Genomic DNA, 22,557 nt, shown 5'->3' with positions numbered 1-22,557 from the left:
TCGCAGGTGAGGAGAGAGTGCTTACCTTGATCCGGGTTCCTAGGTGGCAGGCAATGTGTGCCGGCTTCCAGGATGCGGGATAATGAGTCCTTAGCTGGCTGGGTTTTAGGGCGGGTGGTGTTACGTGATTGGACAGAAATAGTCACGTGGTCTCTAATTATGGATGGAAGAGGGACTGGGGAGGATAAAAAGGGTGGCGGCCATCTTAAGCAGGTAAGAAAGTTGGCAAAGTAATAGAGTGTTGAAAACCACTCTAATAGCGAGAGCATTAGAAAGATAACGAGATAAGGAAATAGAAAAAAGAAGAGGGAAAGAAAAGAATGATATCAAGAGATTAAGAAAAAAGAATACATAGAGATTTGGGAAGGTAGAGGGAGGCCTAAGCCTCAAGATAAATTCATAAAATGCGGCTTTATATAGAGACGTACAGCAGAAAAGGGTGGAGAACCAATAACATAAAAGCAATAGGAAGGCACGGCCACAGTGCTATATATACGTTGGTGTAAAGATAGTCATACTTGCATGAAAGGTTACAGGCGTTATACATACAAACCACAATTACATTACAGACCTGTGTGTATGCGGTTAGTCTTTAGGATCCATTTTAAATCTTCCTTATTGAGTAGTTTGGCGATGTACCCACCTCTCGGGGGTGGCTTAACCATACTTTTAATAGTCCAGCATATGTCATTCTCAGTATGCCCGGTTTCCTGAAAATGTTCGACAAGGTGGGGGACATGCTGTGTCTTGCAGCATACTCTGCTGTGGTGTTGACAGATCCTGATGCGTAACTTTTGAGTAGTTTGCCCAATATAGATTTTGTTACATGGACATAAAATAGCATAAACAACATTGCATGTGTTGCAATTGGAGAACGATCTTAGTTCGATTTTTGAATTTTCAAAAACAAATGCTTTACATTCAATGGTAAGGTCACATACAATGCAGTTTCCACATTTAGCGTGCCCAATAAGAGGTGCAAGGCCCCGGTGTTCATTGAGGGTGCTTGAGGGCTTGGTATTGGGTAAGGCTGCACGTATGAGATGGTCTTTAATATTTTTATTTTTATTGAAAGCAAACATCGGACGTTCAAGATTAAGTGTACCAGCATTCAAGACCCCCCCCAATTCTTAATAATGGTTTTGCATATAATGTTAGAAACCGGGGAAAAGGTTGTGACGCAAACTAAGCGATTTTTGGAGGGTTTTGCTCTTGGTTCAAGGAGTACGTCTCGAGGATAGTACCAGGCAATTTTCATTGCATTACAGACTAGCCTACGTGGATACCCTCTGCTTGTCAGTTTGTTACTCAGCACCTTAGCCTCATGGAAATAATCTTCTTTGAGTGAACAATTCCTCCTAATCCGGAGGAACTGAGAGTAGGGTAAAGAGTCTCTGTGGGCACGGGGATGGTGGCTGTTGTATCTTAATAATGTATTGCGCTTGGTAGGTTTGCGGAAAAAACTGGTAATTAGTACCCAGTCTTTATGAAGGACATTGAGATCAAGGAATGGAAGCTTTGTTGTGTGTCAATGTAAAATTGAGGCCCTCGCAATTGTTATTAAGCCAGTGGAGAAATAAATGCAGGGTCGTTTCTGTATCTTGCCAAATTATGAAAATATCATCTATGTATCTCTTCCCCTTAATAATACCATCGTGGAATGGATTAAAAGGTGACAAGAGGCGTTTTTTCCTCAAGGGAATCCATATACAGTATCGCTACGTCGGGGCAAAAACAGCCCCCATTGATGTGCCCTTCACCAGTTGATAATACAGCTCATCGAATAGGAAAAAATTACTGGTGTGGCAGATCTCTAAAAGCTGAAGTATGAAGACTGGGGGGTCAGCATGGGGGCGTGGACGGTTGTTGAGAATGGTCTCCATCACTAGTAAGGAGTCAATTTGGGGGATATTTGTGTACAAGGACTCCACGTCCAAAGTACACAAAGTGTCCATAATGGGATTGAAAGGGTGGTTTTCTATGATGTTAATCATGGCCATGCTGTCGCGAATGTAACACTCAGTGTGAGGGACAAAGTCCTTGATGAAAAGAAATCGACGTATTGTCCAAGTGGCTCTAAAATTGAGCCGCAACCAGAAACTATTGGGCGGCCCGGGGTTTATTCTTATGCACTTTGGGCCTTTGTGGTCTGGACGAAAAGGGCTCTCTTGTTTACATGTCCAGCACAAGGGCACTGCATTCTTTTATAAGCTCTATGCAGATGTGTTTTATAAGGTATGTTGCACAGATGTTTTAAATAGGACCTAAATAAGTCCTGCCAACAATTCTGCTATGTATGATTCTTCACGAGCAGAGGAGTCATCAGTCTCACTAGCAGAGGGGCCGGGGCAGTCTCACTAGCAGAGGGGTCGGCAGTCTCACTAGCTCCATGGCCTACATAACCTGCCTCGCACTTTTGGGCTACACAGATATACAGGGGTGCTGGTGTCAATGCTACATCAGTGAAGTCACGGAGGTTGTGAAAAATCCAAGTATCACACGAAGGGTAGCAAATGAGCCATATCCATTCCGCCAAATAATGGTGGGTGTACAGTGGGTATCCTGAGTCAGAACACGTTGCCCTTAATTCTTGGAGGGGGAGACATGCTTCGACTTTTAATTTATGTCAGTCTTACATAGCGTATACAAAAACGCAGTTTTTGTTTGCGCTTTGTTATTAAACTGACAAAAATGAAATGCTGATTGTCTGTTACCTTGCATATCAATAGACCCGATTCCGACCATCACCTCTGCTTCAATCTAAGTCAATAGGGAATACATCAAACACACTAGCCTGCTCTAAAATGTTGGTATGTATAGTAGTGGCTGATAATTTTTGATTTATGGCCCTTTGAGAGGCGCCAGTTTTTAATGTAACTGACTGTGCCCCAAGCCTCGCGCCCTCTGAGGATCACCGCTCTGGTACCCGTCTGTCCGTGGTCCGGGTATATCCTCCCTTCAGAGACCCTGCAGGCGGTCGAAATCCCTGATTTATCAGTAAACCAGTTGCCTACTTGCCTACACAGTGGGATAATCCGTGGAATAAAGAGTTGGGGGGGGGGGGGGGGGGGGGGGCACTGCTGGTGTAGTGGAGGCTGGCCTTAGATATTGCTTGTACCCTTTCCGAGCGGGAGATATGGGAGTTATTAGGTTAATGAGCATGCGTCACAGAACTGTACTCATTTCTAGCCTCTAAGAGAATAAAGAACGGTAATTCGTGCAAGTGAGCATAACATCCACATTCCAGCGTTAGAGGCCTTCATAGTCCAGGCGTTCTGTTAAAAAAACACTACCATGCCAGAGTTACAAGCAGAAAGTGAGCTGCTGCTTTAGTTGTGTGCGGGCTAAATTAGGATTCGGCCGCTAACGGTGCTGCAGCGCCATCTACAGTCTAATATAGAATCATGCAACATGTCCAAGTGCGGAAAAGCACAAAAGAATCCAGCCACCCCAGCTCTTTTCTCTCGAAAAAGCATGACTCGAGCAATCACAACAAAGCTAACAAGTCTGCCTTTAAGGTGCCAGTGCATAAAACGATATTTTGGCTGCAGGTTGTTTAAGCTTAAAGACTTCAACAGGATTAATTCCAATTGTGTTACCCTCTCTGTAATCCATTATGTCAGGAGACAACAACACTGACACTCAACATTGCTGAGAACTGCAGACATGCAGTTTACTCAGAAAGTATTACAACATGGTCTCACACTTACGGGTGGAGATGTTACTTTCGCGGTTGAGGCTCACAAGCATATTGGACAGAGGTGTTCTGTTCATGGGTTACATTCCTGGCAGCAGACAACACAGCAGGGCTGTTTCACAAATACAAACAAGACGAAGTTCCAAATAAATACAAACCACATGAAAAAATAAATATACTTTTTTCATACCAAGAACACAGAAATTGATTTGATGGCACGCTACCACACACAACAGAAGATGTTCGACTAGGTCCCCTCAGTTATGAGGGAGCAACATGGCCAGTCTTAGCTGACTACATGGCACATTCTAATGTTGATAATTTGTCAGCAGCACAATTGCACTTAGTAACAATATACAGATGTGTGACAATTAGTTATATGAACATTGGCACTGAACCCTGTGCGGATTGCTTAAGTTGCACAACTACAATTGGCTACACCGGGCATCAGCCCACAAATACTAAATGCAGTAACAGGTAAGGTTCCCACCAGACAGGAGCAGATTCTGTTCTGGATTGAACGAAAAACAAGTCAGCTTAAAGCAGTGTTTTCTCTGACTGGCCCGCAATAAAAACACAGAATATTATCACATTTGCTTGCCCAATGAGATGGCTCCCCCTGTGGAAGACTGCACCATGTGGGATACAGTCTTTGCTGCATTGTATACCAGAACACACAGTACCCCTTCATTAGCTGTTTTGCCAGAAGTGCTTAAACAGATTCAAAATGAGCACAGGACAGCACCTGGCCTGGATTTGGAGATGAAACTGATGGGCAAATTTGCTGCGTATCCGGCAATATGTTACGTACCAGGGGAGTGGGGGGGTTAGCAGCATTGGCTATATGCCAATGCCTATGCTCCTGGACAACAGAACACAAATTACCTAAAATTATCGGAGAAACCTATGCTACGCTGGGTAGATACTTTGGAAGTAATGCTGAAAAGTAGAACTCTGCTGAAGCATCTAAATCTTCCACAAAGAAGAAGTGGGATAATAAGAAAAACAAAGACATAACTAAATCACTGGGTGGGTCTCCCCCTCAGGAAGCCTCTTAGAAACGCTACAATCTGTGTAACCGTGATATTAGACCACCTGACATGTGTCAGGATACTGATACACGTTAGTCTTGTTCCTTTCAGCAGTTATCTGATAAATGTTCTGAGAGAGGACGACGGTCAGAGCGCAGATCGGAGGAGCACGTGAAACCGAAGGACTCACAAAGCTCATGTGACTAAATCATTAAATGGGAAGATAAACCTAAAACAACAAAACCTCAATTCAAAAAGAAGGTAGCTGGACTTACGGTCAGGCATGCCATGGATATTGAGGACACTACTTCTGAGCAGGGAGTGAACAGTGACAATGCTCGACAGCGTGGCAGAAGTCACAATAGTAGGCTGTCAAGATCGTTGTATAGTGAACATGAAAATGTTTTGTTGAAATTACTGGAATTAAAGTGAGAAAAAAAAATTCTTTATATTTGGAACCTGGCCTGCTGATCGTTCTTTGGACATTTAGGAATTATGGATTGATATAGCTTGTGATACTAAGACGCTCCTTTCACTTGAATTGTCATTTGAAATAGTGGCCTGAAGCGGTGGACCGCTGAGAGTAGAGCATCAACACCAAACCACTACAATAATTTATAACGTTACTAGTGCACAAGTGCTAAGCCCTCATCGTTGATGTTGTATTAAGAGATTGCAGAAAGGTAGCCTTTAATAGTGTCCAGAGCAGAGCCCTGCCGGGCCAAAGACAGAAGGAACAAAAGGACTTCTGAAAGAGGGGCAGAAAGGGGATCCACAGCCTTTGCTGTGCACCATGCCACACATTTGTTCCACCTGCAGTCGTGTACCGATTTAGTGGAGGAACGCCTGGCTGCCAGAATGATATCACAGACTTCAGGAGGCAAGTCAAATGGAATAAACTGTCGCCGCTTAAATTCCACGCAAGGAGGTGGAGGCTGGACAGGTTCAGGTGGAGGACCGTTCTCTGCTGCTGCAACAGAAGATCCTTCCAAAGAGGCAGACGGATCGGGGGATCCACGCTCATACTGAGTAACTCGGGACACCAAACTCTTTGAGCCCAGTCCAGGGCCACAAGAATGACTTGGGCCTGGTCGTGCCTGATCTTCTTCAGCACTCTGGGTAGAAGTGGTATAGGTGGAAAGGCGTACAATAGACCGCTACTCCACTCGTGACAAAAAGCGTCTTCGAGCGAGTGCTGCCTTGGAAATTCCAACGTGCAGAACTGCTGACATTGCACGTTCTCTTCGGTGGCAAATAGATCTAACCAAGGCTATTCCCACTGTCGAAAGAGACCCGCGCCACTTCCGAGTGAAGACGCCATTCATGATCTAACATGCATCTGCAGCTGAGTTGGTCTGCCCTGGTGTTCAAAGAACCTGCCAAGTGTTGAACCACCAAGGAAACGCCTTGACGTTCCAGCCATGTCAAGAGACGCAGAGCCTCCTGACATAGGGTCCACAACTCCACCCCACCTTGCTAGTTTCAGTACCAGATGGCAGTGGTGTTGTCTGTGAACACCTGCACTACTCTCCCCTTGACAGAGGGAAGGAATGCCTTCAGTGCAAGTAGGATCGCCCAGAGCTCCAGAAGGTTGAAATGGAGCCTGGACTACGCCGGAGACCAGAGGCCTCTGATCTCCGCCTCTCCCATGTGGCCGCCCCATCCCAGGAGGGACGCATCCGTCACCACTGTGTGCTCCGGTTGGGGAAGGGAGAGTGATATGCAGCTGACCCAATGCTGGTTTGTGAGCCACCACTGCAACTGTTGTGCAGTGCCCTCCGAGATCTGGACGTACTCTAACAGGTTGCCCTGATGCTGTGCCCACTGGAACTTCAGGTCCCACTGCAGAGCCCGCATATGCCATCTGGCATGATTTGTCAGCAAGATGTAGGAGGCCATGAGGCCCAGCAGCCTTAAGGTCAGCCTGACCGAAACCCAGGACAAGGGCCGAAAGATCAGAATCATAGCCCAAATGTCCCAAACTCGCTGTTCGGGAGGATAAACCCATAATTGTGCCGTGTCCAAACCTGCTCCGATGAAGAGTAGCCTCTGGGAGGGAATCAGGTGCGACTTCGGCACATTGATGGAGAATCCCACCAAATGCAGGCGGTCGGCCGTAGTCTGGAGGTGGGAGACGACTGCCTGGGGCAAGCCCGCCTTCAACAACCGTTCATCGAGATGGGGGTGGACTTAAACCCCTGATCTCCGCAGATGAGCTGCAACCACGGCCATCACTTTCGTGAACACCCGAGGGGCGCTGGTAAGGTCAAAAGGGAGCACTGTGAACTGAAAGTGCTCATGGCCTACCGTGAACCGCAGGTAATGCCGGTGGGCCGGCAGGACGGAGATATGAAAGAAAGCGTCCTGCAAGTCCAACGTTACCATCCAGTCTTGCGGGTCTAGGGCAGACAAGACCTGAGCAAGTGTGAGAATCTCGAAGCGATTGACGTTCCGAAGGTCTAAGATAGGACACTGGCCCTTGTCCCTCTTTGGAATCAAGAAGTAGTGGGAAGAACAACCACAACCTACTTCTGGCGTTGGAACACGCTCGATGGCCCCCTTGGCCAAAAGGGGCGCAACTTTCTGCTGGAGAAGTGCCAAGTGATCCCCCGACATGCAGTGGTACGAAGGTGGCATGGCTGGAGGTGTAATCTCGAAGGGGAGGGAGTAGCCCCTTCGGACTATCTGCAAAACCCACCTGGTCGCCATAGGTGTCGATGGAGGTCGTATGAGGCCAACCGGCATAGGCTGTGATCCAGGCATGGATCCACAGGGGTCTTGTGGCGCTGAGGCCGGAGCGGTCGACGACGACCGGGCCGGCGACGAAGGAAGAGGGCCAGTGAGACCCGAAGGCATGCCGTCGGGGCCCTACGGGCCAAAAAGGCAGGCCATAGCAGACAGGAATACCTGCAGCTGGGCCGGAGTTGACGGACCCAGGAAAGGCGGGTAGGCTGTCGGGAACTGCCTAAGCTTTTCCAGAGCCGCGGGGGTGGCACCACCCGCACCCTCAACCGTGTCGCGCGACAGGGTAGGCGAAGAGCGATGCCAATTCTTCGAATTCTTGTTGCTTCGTCTTAACTGACCCAGAGTGCGAAGACTTTGTCAAATGATGATGGCGACTCGGCGACCGTTCCCTCGACCTCCCATGGGATGGGGACCTTGAATGGCGCGGAGCTGACTCCCGGGCCTCAAGCAACTTTCAGGACCACGACGAGGGGTCGTGTTTGCGCCCCAGGCAGTAGAGACACTCGGGTCCGTCACCGACATCATGCAGAGGCAAGCCTCGCAAGACTTAAAACTGGGCATTCCTATACACCAGGAGTCAAAGACTCAAGCGAACAGAGACAAAAAGTCCCCAAAAACTCAGTCAAAAATTGACTGGGGGTACCGCTCTCACCGAATCTGCGCTTGCTGGTGCAGAAAAAGAACAAACTGACGTCAGCGCTCGAGGGTGGTGTCCAAGTAGCTGCTGCGACGTCATCCCGGTGATCACGACGCCTACGACAGACGCAGAGCTGCACGATGCCACCTTCCGACGCGCAGGGGTACTACTGACGAAAACTTTCCGGATCCAGTCTGACGCCTGGGGATATTCTAAGGTAAGGAATCTATCACTAATGTGTCTCTTTCAGATATGCATTTTGCACCCACAGAAAAAATACAGCAGTACAGACTGCTGTGGTGAGGGAGAGAGCACTGGCTCAGGGTAAACAAATTATTGTCGTGACCACTGTACCGACCTTCGAGGCTGCCAAATGAGCAAGTATGCCAAACCAAAAGCACTGCAACCACGTTTGATACAATAGGCTAACTCAGTCTCTGCAACAGATGCAGATTTGACTCTACATTGCAAACACAAGGCTTTCTGCAATATGAACAAGAACATCCTCAGCCTCCTTTAGGCTAAATAAAGATAGGAAAAACCCTTGAAAAGTGCTTGTTAACTTTAAATCCTATTCCTTAAAGGAACAAATCTTGAATAAGGCCCTGAAATCTGGCACTCTCTCAAAAGATGGTTTCAACTACAAAATCCGTTCAGATATTTCTAAAGCCACGGCCGACAGGCAATGGGCCCTAGGTAAATACATGCAAGACCTGAGGGCGGAAGGCGTAACTGTTCAATTGAAATTTCCAGCTCTCTTACGAATAGCGTGTAACAATAAAACTTACAACATCAGAGAACCGATAGAAGTAGAGTCGCTCCTAGAGCAAATGAGAATACATAGTAAAAAGTAGCAAACTGGAAAATTCATAGAGCCATGAGGTGTAATAGCCCCCAACTTCGGACCTCAAATAGGGCAACCAAACTTGCCCAAATGAAGTCAGTTAGGGTTCTCCAGGTTAGGAGTAGGGGTGGTTTTAGGGGTATCATTCTTTCTCTTGTGCACTTCATACACTTTTTTGTGTGGGGTGGGGAGCATTCGGGAAAAAATAAAAAAAAATAATAGTCCAATATACAAAATCATTAGTAACCAGGGTCAAGGTGTAAAGCGGAGCAATAAACCATTTAGCTAGATGAGTAATCTTAAGTTAGTAACATGGAATGTAAACAGGCTAAGAACAAAGGCTAGGCGACAAAAGATTTTTGAGTATCTAAATCTAAAAATTGCGTCATAATTATATTACAAGAAACTCATCTTATTAAAGAAGAGTGGCTCAAAATTATAAAACACAAAAAATGGGTTGGAGAGAGAGTTTGTACAAACCAAGCTTGTAATATGAAAGGAGTAGCAATTATTTTAAAAAAGACAGCAAACTTAACATTATTGGGGGAAAGTGTGGACTCAAGAGGTAGGTGGGCCATAGCCAACATAAAGTCGGCTGACATCTCTTTATTGGTGGTTGGATACTATGGTCCTAACACAGATGACCCAGTGCCCCCTTCAATCCCTCTATGGTAACTTGCTAACTTTGTCTTACCCAATTATACTAGGTGGAGATCTTATTATCTTAATAGACCCCAAAAAGGCTAGTTATCCCCCTGGTAGGGCCCTAAACCTCCCAAAAATGAGAGAATGTCTGAATAGATTCAAAGATGACCTGGGGTTAACTGACATTTGAAGAGTCAAAGGAGACATGATTAATAATTTTACTTATAGAAATTACAAATACGGTCACGCATCAAGGATTGATTTCTTTCTAATTGATAAGACCTTAAGCAATAATGTTACTAAGGTATCTCATACGCCTGCTCATCTTTCAGACCATTCCCTAGTACATCTTGAATTAGTCACAAACCACATGCAGGGAGAGAAAAGATGGACTTTGGACCGTACATTATTACTGGTCCATCAAGTAATAGATAAGTTAAGTGCTATCACGCTAAATTACTTTATAGATAATATCGATGGGGAACTCTCTAAGATGGTAACTTGGGACGCATTTAAAGTAGTTCTCAGAGGAGCCATAATTAGCCTCGCAACATTCAAGAACAAAGAGAAAAAACAAACTAGCACAGCTAGAGGCTGACATATTAGGGAAACAAGTGAGGTTGGAGGCCACTCGCAACGAGGAAGACCAGAATAAAATAAAGGAAGATATAATAAAAATGAAACAAAAATTAGCTTCTTATCTGGAGGACAGGGTATGGAAGAGATGACAGGCCAGTTCCCTATTGAACTACGAATTTGGAGAAAACAGCGGCAAACTCTTAGCGTGGAAACTCAAAACTGAGTCCAACAGAAACAATATTATGACAATATATAAGGCTAACGGGAAGGAAGAGGTAGAAGACAGGGCTGATATAGAAGAAGCCTTCATGGACTTTTTTCAACTTTTGTATGATGAAGATCTCTCCCCTTCACCTTCCCTGGTAGATTCATATTTAAAGATGTCACAACCTCCAAAGCTGGACTTCGATTCTCGCAAATCACTAAACGCTGCAATCACGGTAGAGGAGGTCTTGCAAGTAATTAAGTGCTTGAAAAGGGGAAAAGTGGCTGGGCCTGATGCAATTCCTAATGAGATCTACCTAGTCTTGAAGGAATCACTGGCCCCTAAATTAATAGACCTTTTTAATTCTATTTACCTAGAGGGATCTCCAATCCCAAAAACATGGAATGAGGCAACCATCAGTCTGATTTTAAAAACTGGGAAAGACCCTTTAAAATGTGAATCTTACAGGCCCATATCACTCCTCAACAACGATTATAAAATATTCACCCAGATTCTGGCACAAATGCTTGGGTCTGTCTCTAAAAATGTAATCCACCAAGATCAAAAGGGCTTTATGAGAGGGAGACAGTTACACGAGCTTACGCACCAACTCATTGGAGCCATTGATATTGTAACTCAGGAAAAAGTCCCCCTTGCGGTTTTTACATTCGGCGCAGCAAAAGCAGTTGACCGCATAAACTGGACATACCTGCAGAAGGTTATCCTTCATTTTGATCTAGGGCGGAATTTCTTAAGGGTCATAGCGAATATATACTCAGCCCCGGTGGGGAAAATACTTGTAAATGGTAGAGTATCAAAAGGTTTCCAGATTTGATGAGGCACTAGGCAGGGTTGCCCATTCTCCCCACATCTCTTCAACCTATATATAGAACATTTAGCCAACATGTTAAGGTCTTCCAAAGATATTACACTTTTTAGTTTTAATGGTTGGGTCTTGAAAGTGGCGTTATATGCCGACGACTTAATGATCTATACGAGTAGCCTGAATGAATCTCTTGCTAGCATAAACAGCTTATTAGAATTCGGGAGGATTTCCGGCTACCAGATTAACCATAAAAAACTGAAGTCATGCACTGGAATATAACGACCCCTCTAATAGAATCTAAAAATAAATTCAAATACTTGGGGATAGAAATCCTAAGAAATATCGAAGAAACTGCTCAAGTTAATCTCGACCTTAAAACTAAAAAAATGAGGAAATTGTTAAAATCATGGAGCTGCCTACATCTCACCTTCATGGGGAGAGCAAATGTCATTAAAATTACCATTTTAACAAAATTCACATTCATATTTAATGCAATGCCCCTAGAGTTCAATTCAGTTGGTATAAGAAAGATACAGAGCAAAATCAATACCTTTATTTGGGCATCTTAAGGGGTAAGAATAGCTTGGAGAAAGCTCTGCCAAAAGAAGAATAGGGGGAGGGGGAATTTGCTAGCCCAGACTTAACCATGTACTACAAAGCTTTTCAATTAAAAAAATATTAGGATTCTTTTTCGTGCCCATGAGTTCTATCCCGCCTACTAGAAAGCTGTAACTGACTATGACCAATGTCTCTACAAGTTCGGCCACCCTAAAAACTTCAAAAAGATCGGACTGAATGTTTTAAGATCAGCATATAAAATCTGGTTCGAGATAAGGAAAATATGGAAGTTTCCGTATTATAGTCCTTTGGCTCCAATTTGGAACTCGCCAGGTACACCAGAATGTCTAAAAGACTCCCTAGCAGGCCCTCTGAAAAAAGCAGGAATAGAAAAGTGGGGTGACCTTCTTGAAAATGGGAATCTTAAGCGCTGGGACGTTTTAATGGAAAAAACTAATAATTAAATATCGAGATTCAAATACTATCAGATGGCCAGCTGGGCTAGAGAACAAGTTACATTACTGGATCCCTGCAGCAAGCTGGAGGAAGACATACAGAAAAATTCAACTCGAAAAGAAGTATCGATGTGGTACTGGCACCTGATCGAGGGAAACGAGGCCGATTTCGACATACCCGACGCCGTATGGAAGAAAACCTTTCCGGCTCAAGACTTTCAACATTGGCAAGTACCTTGCACTTTATGACACATTATTGTTTTTGCACCTCTCAGGAAAAATCATCTTTTTACTTTGCACAGGTCGTACTGGACACCTGAAAAATTGTCTAGATGAATACACAGGTGGTGAAAAAAGTGTCCCAAATGCGGCGAGATGAAAGCTAACGATATACATGTTTTACTCATGCGTTTACCTCGACACCTACTGGCACGCAGTTGGTAAGATCATTGACAAAGTCTAAGACATTAATATAAAGGTAAGCTCTTTCACTATTATATTTGGCACTTTAGATAACGATGATTCTAGCACTCATTTAGGTAAAAATCAGAATCATTTTCTATTTACTGCTATGTTACTAGCAAGACGTGAGGTGTGTAAAAATTGGATTCTTCCATCACCTCCTAAAGTAGAGGATTGGGTCAGAGCAATAAAAAAGTTTAGAAACTTGGACGAACTGAGAGGCAACAGCAAACGCACAAAATATTGGGAACTCTGGGATAGAGCTAAGTGGTAGGGTAGGGGAGGGACGTCCAATGATTTAAAACAACACGATCAAGTAAGCTCTCGGGTTTCTTTACGACGGTACTCTGTGGTTTCAAAACTCAATGGAACTTGCTGTTTTTTTATGACATGGCCTCATCTTGGCTCCCTGGGCGTTTACTTCGTGCAGGATTACGAGATGACCCGGTTGCCATAATCATAAAGATCGTATAAATGAGGACAATATGTAAAAAACAAAAACAAACAAACAAAAAAAAAAAGAATATCCTCTGCCTAATGAAATTATGCCTCTAGAACATTAGGATTATATCATATATTCGGACTGTCCTGCACAACCTGGGGGCAAAGCATCAATATTCATCAGCATGCACTATTATAAAGGGGTGCATGCAGGATGGACAATTCAATCGTGCAAAAACCTACACACCGAACTCAGGGCTCTAATACTGGCACTGGAAACTACGGACTCCCCATACTCAGTGTGTGATTCGTCTGACTGTCCAATCTTATAATGAATAATTAAACTACTTGAGCCAGAATAGATACCGAGATTTAAAAGGGTGCCTATCAAAGGACAAAGCACAACATGCTTTGGGAACAGGTAGCAAAGCTGAAAGATTGCTTTACACAGACTCATATAATCCACAGATTGAGTCTTCAGTGTGTTGGCGTACATGTTGCAGGGAATTCATTGGATGATGAAGCTGCAAAAGCAACAGTGCGAACTAGTGCAGTCGCAGCAATGACTCGTTCTTGCACAAGAATAGACAGACATCATTACGGCTGTCAATGCTGTTTGCAATGACACTCCTCTGCAGAAAGGCTTTCCACTCATGTACTCCTACAAGTTAGATGCACAGAATATACCATTTGCTCACATTCCTGGAGTGGGGGATACAGTAATAGCAAATTCAGATCGCAAGTTAGGATTAATGCACAAGTTACTTCCCTTCAGTAACGATATAGCTGTAAGAGACATTAGTTAGTGATAAATTCCTTACCTTAGAATTACCCCCCGGCGTCAGACTGGATCCGGAAAGTTTTCGTCAGCAGTACCCCTGCGCTTCAGAAGGTGGCGTTGTGCGACTCCGCGTCCGTCGTAGGCATCCTGATTACCGGGATGATGTCGCGGCAGCTACTAAGACGCCGTCATTGCGCGCGGATGTTAGTTCTGTACATAACTTTCCGCGCCCGGAACGCAGAGCCATGCAAGAGACTGACCACTGTTGCATTAAAACTAGGGCCCTGAAAGGGATGACCTTAACCCTAGAAATCAGTTCGCAGAACGGGGAGGATGAGTTAGGCGGTAAGGAATGTATCATTAACTATTGTCTCTTACAGATATATCGTTACCAAAGGTAAGTAACTTGTGCATCTGAAAGAGACAGGTTAGTGATAGATTCCTTACTTTAGAATAGATACCAACTCCGGTGTTGGGTCTGCGAACCAAGATCACACCAGAAAGTCACGGAGAACAGAAAGGCCTATGAAGTCGTCTCTCCTGGACTTGGCTGTCAAGGCAATAATGCTTAGTAAAACTGTGCAGCGAGGCCCACGTGGCTCCCTGACAGATGTCTTGCAAGGGAACACCACGTCCCAATGCGGTAGTAGCTGCTGTCGCCCTGGTGGAATGGGCGCGCAGACCCACCGGAGGCTCCTTTTTAGCCAGAGAATAACAGGCTTTTATATACAAGATGACCCAGCGGGAGCTAGTCCTCTTGTGTACAGCCCGGCCATTCTTGGCGCCTACGTAGCCAACAAAGAGCTGGTCATCCACTCGGAACTGTTTGAGATTCAGGTAAAAGGAGAGTGCACGTTTTGGGTCCAGACGGTGGAGCCTCTCTCCCTTTCTGGAAGGGTGCGGAGGCGGAAAGAAAGTGGGCAAGGTGCTAGATTGCCCAATATGCAAGGCAGTAACAACCTTCGGCAAAAAGGAAGGAAAAGTGCGGAGCACAACCTTGTTCGGATGAACAGATAGAAAAGGAGGTTTACAAGAAAGAGCCTGGAGCTCACTCACACGCCTAGCGGAGGAGATGCCAACCAGGAAAGCAGTCTTGAAAGTCAATAAACAAAGAGGACAGTTGTGCAGCAGCTCAAAGGGAGCGCACATCAAATAGGTAAGAACGAGATTTAAGTCCCACTGCAGCATCACAAAAGGAATAGGAGGGAAAAGGTGAGTAATGCCTTTGACAAATCTTTTTACAACAGGGGACTTGAACAGAGAGGGCTGATCAGGGAGCCTGAGAAAGGGTAAAATTGCAAAAAGGTAGCCCTTAATAGTGCCCAGAGCAGAGCCCTGCCGGGCCAAAGAAAGAGGGAACAAAAGGACTTCTGAAAGAGGGGCTTTTGCTGTGCACCATGCCACAAATTTGTTCCACCTACAGGTGTATACAGATTTAGTGGAGGGACGCATGGCTGCCAGAATGATATCACAGACTTCAGGAGGCAGGTCAAATGGAATCAACTGTTGCCGCTTAATCTCCACGCAAGGAGGTGGAGGCTGGACAGGTTCGGGTGGAGGACCATCTCCTGTTGCTGCGACAGGAGATCCTCCCGAAGAGGCAGTCAGATCAGGGATCCACGCTCATACTGAGTAGCTCGGGATACCAAACTCTTCGAGCCCAGTCCAGGGCCACAAGATTGACTTGGGCCCGGTCGTGCCTGATCTTCTTCAGCACTCTGGGTAGAAGTGATATAGGCGGAAAGGCGTAAAATAGACCGCAACTCCACTCATGATGAACAGTGTCGCCGAGCGAGTGTCGCCTTGGAAACTCCAACACGCAGAACTGCTGACATTGCATGGTCTCTTTGGTGGCGAATGGATCTAACCAAGGTTCTCCCCACTGCTGAAAGAGACCTTGCTCCACCTCCGAGTGAAGAAACCATTCATGATCCATCATGCACCTGCGGCTGAGTTCGTCTGGCCTGACGTTCAGTTAACCTGCCAGGTGTTGAACCACCAAGGAAATAACTTGATGTTCCAGCCATGTCCAGAGACGCAGAGCCTCCTGACATAGGGTCCATGACCCCACCCCACCCTGCTTGTTGCAGTACTCCATGGCGGTGGTGTTGTCTGAGAACACCTGCACTACTCTCCCCTTGACAGAGGGAAGGAATGCCTTTAGTGCAAGTAGGATCACCCTGAGCTCCAAAAGGTTGAAATGGAGCCTGAACTCTGCCGGAGACCAGAGGCCTCTGATCTCCGCCTCTCCCATGTGGCCGCCCCATCCCAGGAGGCACGCATTCGTCACCACTGTGTGCTCCGTTGGGGAAGGGAGAGGGATCTGCCGCTGACCCAACGCTGGTTCATGAGTCACCACTGCAAGTCCTGTGCAGTGCTCTCTGAGATCAGGACGTAGTCGGACAGGTTCCCCTGATGCTGCGTCCACTGGAACTTCAGGTCCCACTGCAGAGCCCGCATATGCCATCTGGCATGATCGATCAGCAGGATGCAGGAGGCCATGAGGCCCAGCAGCTCAGTGTCTTCCTGACCGAAACCCATGACCAGGGCCAAAAGATCGGAATCATAGCCCGAATGTCCCGGACTCACTGTTAGGGAGGATAAACCCAAAACTGCGCTGTATCCAGAACTGCTCCGATGAAGAGGAGCCTCTGAGAGGGAATCCGGTGCGACTTCGGCACATTGATGGAGAACCCCACCAAATGCAGGAGGCCGGTCATAGTCTGGAGGTGGGAGATGACTGCCTGGGGCCAGCCCGCCTTTAACAGCCAGTCGTTGAGATAGGGGGAAGACTGAAACCCCTGATCTGTGCAGATGAGCTGCGACCACCGCCATCACTTTCGTGAACACCCGAGGGGCGCTGGTAATGCCAAAAGGGAGCACGGTGAATTGAAAGTGCTCGTGGCCTATCGTGAACCGCAGGTAATGCCAGTGGGCCAGCAGGACGGGGATATGAATGGAAGCGTCCTGCAAGTCCAACGCTACCATCCAGTCTTGCGGGTCTAGGGCAGACAAGACCTGAGCAAGTGTGAGCATCTTGAACTCCTCCTTCCGGAGGAAGCGATTGACGTTCCGAAGGTCTAAGATAGGCCGCAGGCCCTTGTCCTTCTTTGGAACCAGGAAGTAGCGGGAATACGACCCACTTCTGGCGTCGGAACGCGCTCAATTGCCCCCTTGGCCAAGAGGGTCACAACTTCCTGCTGGAGAAGTGTCAAGTGATCTCCCGACATGCGGTGGAATGGAGGTGGCATAGCTGGAGGGTAGACTCGAAGGGGAGGGAGTAGCTTCTTCGGACCATCTGTAAAAACCACCTGTCCGAAGTGATGGTGCGCCAGTGGGGGAGGTGATGGCGAATCCTGCCGCCCACTGGTGTTTGATGGGCCTGAAACACCGGACTAGGAAGGTTTGGAGGCAGTGGTGGCATGGGTGGTGGTGGACTGACCCGCCCGCTGGCCCCGTGACCCACCTCGGCAGGTCCCACGTTTGTGGCTGCGCCGACACTGTTGCTGCGCAGACCTGTGGCTCTGAAACAAAATTGTTTGGACCCCCCTTCCTTGGCCACGAAAGAAGCGAAAAGAAGAAGCCCGAAGGAGTGCACGTGGCTGAAAGGCCCAGGGACTTGGCCGTAGCCTGCGAGTCCTTAAAGAGCTAGTGCAATCAAAAGGCATGTCCATCAGAGTGTTCTCAGTAGTCCTCAGCCAGGCGTGACGGCATAGCGCCACTGTCGTGGAAATCGCTCTGCCCAGCGAGTCGGCGGTGTCAAGACCACAACAAATCGTGAACTTGGCTGCATCTCTCCCTTCAGCAATCGGGCCACGTTCCTATCCACAGGAGCCCCTGTGTTGGGCCTGAACCAGGTGTCCAAAAGAACTTCTGAAAGTGCGTCATTGAAGAGCAGCAGCAGCTCCGCAGAGGTATGTATAAATCAATGGAGGGAGAAAGAAGGGGTATGACCCACTCAGCTTCTTTATCTTCAACGTTTAAATATCAAATGGAGAGTGGATCACAGGTCCTGAAAGAACCAGGGTTAATAGCTACAGTACAGAGTACTGTTAAGAAACCCTCAATCACGTGTTGATTCACAGGTGGAATTCTAGCGGTATGTTCGATTATCCGCTACTTAACAGCGTGACAGCATCATCATCGGGTTAATGAATGCTTCCTCCACCCGGAGGTAATTCCTCTGGTTTTTTCAGTTGTGATCAGAGAACCGTGTTGGGTGTTTTAGTGAAGTGCTAAACAGTGAGTGAAAAAATAGGGAAAAGTTAAAAGACTTGAAAGAGCCAGTTTATAATTTTAATAAGACTGGATTCAAATACGTTTAAAAGAATTTTTCGTGCACAGGACAGACTATTTAGGGTCTAGTGCACTAACAATATGTGTCCAAAAAATAGGTCGACATGTTTCAGCCTTTTGTCATGCCCCGAGGGGTCATATAGGCTTTCATCAGGACCCTAGTATATGTGTTGAAGACTCTCTATTTGTAGGGAATCCTCCTCGTGAAAAGAGGTGAATACAGTTGTTTCACCAAAATGTCTGTGTTCAATTTGAACAGATATCTGTAAATGAAATATTGGGTGAAAAAAAAAAAAAAAAAAAAAAGAGGAAGAAAAATGTAAGATTACAGTCTATATGCATGTTGTCACGATGTTCAAAATTTGAGACATCAATTGTCGTAGCAATTATAAACATGGCAATGCTTATTACATGTAACACAGCCGATTTGGCCTGTTCATACTCATTCTAATGCAGTTACGGCAAAATCAGCCCTCCCTTCTAGATGAAAAAACAGATTACAAGACAAGTTAAAAAGACCAAAAACACAGCACCTAAAAGAAATTATTATGCAGTTGCAGGTAGGTAACGTGTCCTTAATTTAACATTAGGTTCTTGAAAATGAGAACAACATTCAAAATTAGCATCCACCGATGAAACTCAAAACGAGACCGGTGAAGTGTCCCTTGTTCAACATCGTGGGCAGATAACACAACCCTGATTGGCACCAAGTTTTTGGAAAAGAGAAGAACGTGCAGATATTGTGCCCGCAACAAGGTATACATCGTAACAGGTAAGATGTCCCTAGTTCGACATTAAGTTCTTAGTAATGACTGGAAGATCAAATAAATTGAAAAATAATAAATAATAATAATGACATTGGTAGCATCTTATGGCATTTAAGTTTCGCGCTCCCTGATATATTCTCATATGTTATACTATGGTCTGTCCCTTATTAAGATTAGTATTGATACAGAGGCAGTAAAATAGAGCTATGCAAGCTGTCAAAAAACCAGTTTGTTTACATACCCAGTCTGTCAGGGATAGTCCGAGAGAGTTATTAGTATGGGAGTAAATCGTAATCCTGGTAACTCTTACTATTGAAAAAATAATGCCAATGGGCGGATACTGAATGAGAGACGGGTATTTATTGAGATGGTTATAGCAGTTGATTCCCAGATGCAAACATTTATTGGAAATCCAAAGGGGATGATATCTACAAGTTCGGCAATTTTTAAAGAGGAAAGAGAGGTACTGACCCTTAGGTCGGAATTTCATCAAAAATCGCAATAGCGTGCATTAAAACCCACAGAAAAACAATATTTGGCGTTTTCCGGATGTGGCATGCGGGAGGGGAAATGACATCTCGATTTAGGCAAATTCAAAAGAAGGGAAATGACCCTAAAGCTGGACCCTCATCATATACTCTCAGTAGCATACATAGAGATCAAATGGAGAGACAACAAAAGAAACAACATTTTAGTGTTTTACCGGGTGTAGCAAGGATACCCATACAGAGAAACGAACCAACATTTTAGCGTTCTCGAATGTAGCAAGGAATACCTTAAATGTTCATTCGGAGGGTTACATCAAATAGGGTAGACTGTGCCCGCTCTTTAAAAAGAAAAGAAAGGAATTAAGAATTCGAATACTTAACGTCTTTCCATCGGCGTCCTCGTGCGCTCGGAGCAATACCTTTGTGGCGGCAATACGTGACTTGTTCTGTCACTGCTTCTCTTCTCCTGGTCTGTTGCACTTCGTTACCGGGTCAAAAATAAATAAAGGGAAAGTCAAAGACAACAAAAGAGGACTAGTGTCAAACCTCTGTCTCATAGTTGGTCGTGTTTACGTGATTAGAACTCCGAATATTTTACGATCTCCTTTTGCAAGTGTTCGTAATTTCAGATTATCCGCTGTAAGGTGTAGTGTCACTAATTTAAATACAATAATTATTAGAGGATGTGTAATTACGGAGCTGTACTCTGTAGGGCAATACTTTGTTTGCACCAATCAGATTGATGTCATGGTTGAGATGGAACAAAGGGTAAAGACGTGGGCGGAGATCCTGTTTCATTCATAATGGATGAGCCCCGGATGGTTGAAATAATAGAGAAATTCGAAAAAATCCCACAATATCGTTATCCTGGTGTGTTCCTGCCAGAACAAGTAGTGTCGTCGTATTCTAACACACAAGGTGTCAATTGTCATCATTTGATATTTTCCAACTTTGAAATAACGTAGTATAGTGACCACGTATAGGGTGTGGTACTGTTTGTTTGGTGATCACTACTACAGCTGTAATATGCTTTTGAATTCCGTCATAAAAATATTGTTCTTAAAAAGTACGCCCTGTGATATTTACTGTCAAATGCTCATCTTTTGATGCTCAGCCACGGGATATTATCATTTAGTCCATGAGTATGTGTGCGCAAGCGATAAACCCACCTCTGCTCTTTTTCGAACAAGATGTTTTCTGCATTGACGTCCTTCATGGTTAGTGTCTCTAGAACCACCCATCGCAGATGATCAACTGTGTGTCCTTTCTCAAGATAGTGACTACTCATCTTAGTTGTACTTTTCTTGCACTTAACGTTGCTCTTGTGTTCGCAGAGTCGGATCTTGACTTTGCGACAGGTCATACCTATGTAACGTAATTTGCATGGGCAGGTGATCATATATATCACGTGGGTAGTGTTACAATTCGTGTGGCTCCTCATAGTCCATTTTAAGTCTGGCAATAGTTGCAGGGTCTTAGTAGCTTCAGTTAGATGGCAAACTGAACAGGAACCACAAGGGTAATGGCCGGTTACTGGTGTGTAGTTCCAGAGGCTAGAAGTAATGGCCAGACTCGGTTTTGGCGATGGTCTGGTGTGCACCAGCATATCTTTCAGATTTTTGGTTCGTTTGCTTGAAAATCTTGGTTTTGGCCATTTCAGAGAGCCTGACGTGAGGATTTTCCAGTTTTTATTTATGATCTTTTTGACCTCATTAGATACCAAACTGTAAGTGCTCACACAGGTGACCAACTATGAGACAGAGGTTTGACACTAGTCCTCTTTTGTTGTCTTTGACTTTCCCTTTATTTATTTTTGACCCGGTAACGAAGTGCAACAGACCAGGAGAAGAGAAGCAGTGACAGAACAAGTCACGTATTGCCGCCACAAAGGTATTGCTCCGAGCGCACGAGGACGCCGATGGAAAGACGTTAAGTATTCGAATTCTTAATTCCTTTCTTTTCTTTTTAAAGAGCGGGCACAGTCTACCCTATTTGATGTAACCCTCCGAATGAACATTTAAGGTATTCCTTGCTACATTCGAGAACGCTAAAATGTTGGTTCGTTTCTCTGTATGGGTATCCTTGCTACACCCGGTAAAACACTAAAATGTTGTTTCTTTTGTTGTCTCTCCATTTGATCTCTATGTATGCTACTGAGAGTATATGATGAGGGTCCAGCTTTAGGGTCATTTCCCTTCTTTTGAATTTGCCTAAATCGAGATGTCATTTCCCCTCCCGCATGCCACATCCGGAAAACGCCAAATATTGTTTTTCTGTGGGTTTTAATGCACGCTATTGCGATTTTTGATGAAATTCCGACCTAAGGGTCAGTACCTCTCTTTCCTCTTTAAAAATTGCCGAACTTGTAGATATCATCCCCTTTGGATTTCCAATAAATGTTTGCATCTGGGAATCAACTGATATAACCATCTCAATAAATACCCGTCTCTCATTCAGTATCCGCCCATTGGCATTATTTTTTCAATAGTAAGAGTTACCAGGATTACGATTTACTCCCATACTAATAACTCTCTCGGACTATCCCTGACAGACTGGGTATGTAAACAAACTGGTTTTTTGACAGCTTGCATAGCTCTATTTTACTGCCTCTGTATCAATACTAATCTTAATAAGGGACAGACCATAGTATAACATATGAGAATATATCAGGGAGCGCGAAACTTAAATGCCATAAGATGCTACCAATGTCATTATTATTTATTATTTTTCAATTTATTTGATCTTCCAGTCATTACTAAGAACTTAATGTCGAACTAGGGACATCTTACCTGTTACGATGTATACCTTGTTGCGGGCACAATATCTGCACGTTCTTCTCTTTTCCAAAAACTTGGTGCCAATCAGGGTTGTGTTATCTGCCCACGATGTTGAACAAGGGACACTTCACCGGTCTCGTTTTGAGTTTCATCGGTGGATGCTAATTTTGAATGTTGTTCTCATTTTCAAGAACCTAATGTTAAATTAAGGACACGTTACCTACCTGCAACTGCATAATAATTTCTTTTAGGTGCTGTGTTTTTGGTCTTTTTAACTTGTCTTGTAATCTGTTTTTTCATCTAGAAGGGAGGGCTGATTTTGC

General features: G+C 45.1%; 1 pseudogene; it reads left to right on the top strand.

Annotated features, from left to right (window-relative positions):
* Positions 1-21,478, top strand: part of LOC146860724 (uncharacterized) — a 102,846-nt pseudogene extending 81,368 nt beyond the window's left edge.
* Positions 21,479-22,557: the final 1,079 nt, after the last annotated feature.

Source organism: Triturus cristatus, chromosome 3_1 (assembly GCF_964204655.1).
Source record: "Triturus cristatus chromosome 3_1, aTriCri1.1, whole genome shotgun sequence".
Taxonomy (NCBI): domain Eukaryota; kingdom Metazoa; phylum Chordata; class Amphibia; order Caudata; family Salamandridae; genus Triturus; species Triturus cristatus.
Note: the sequence above shows the minus strand (reverse complement) of the source record. Positions and strands in the feature narration are given on the sequence as shown.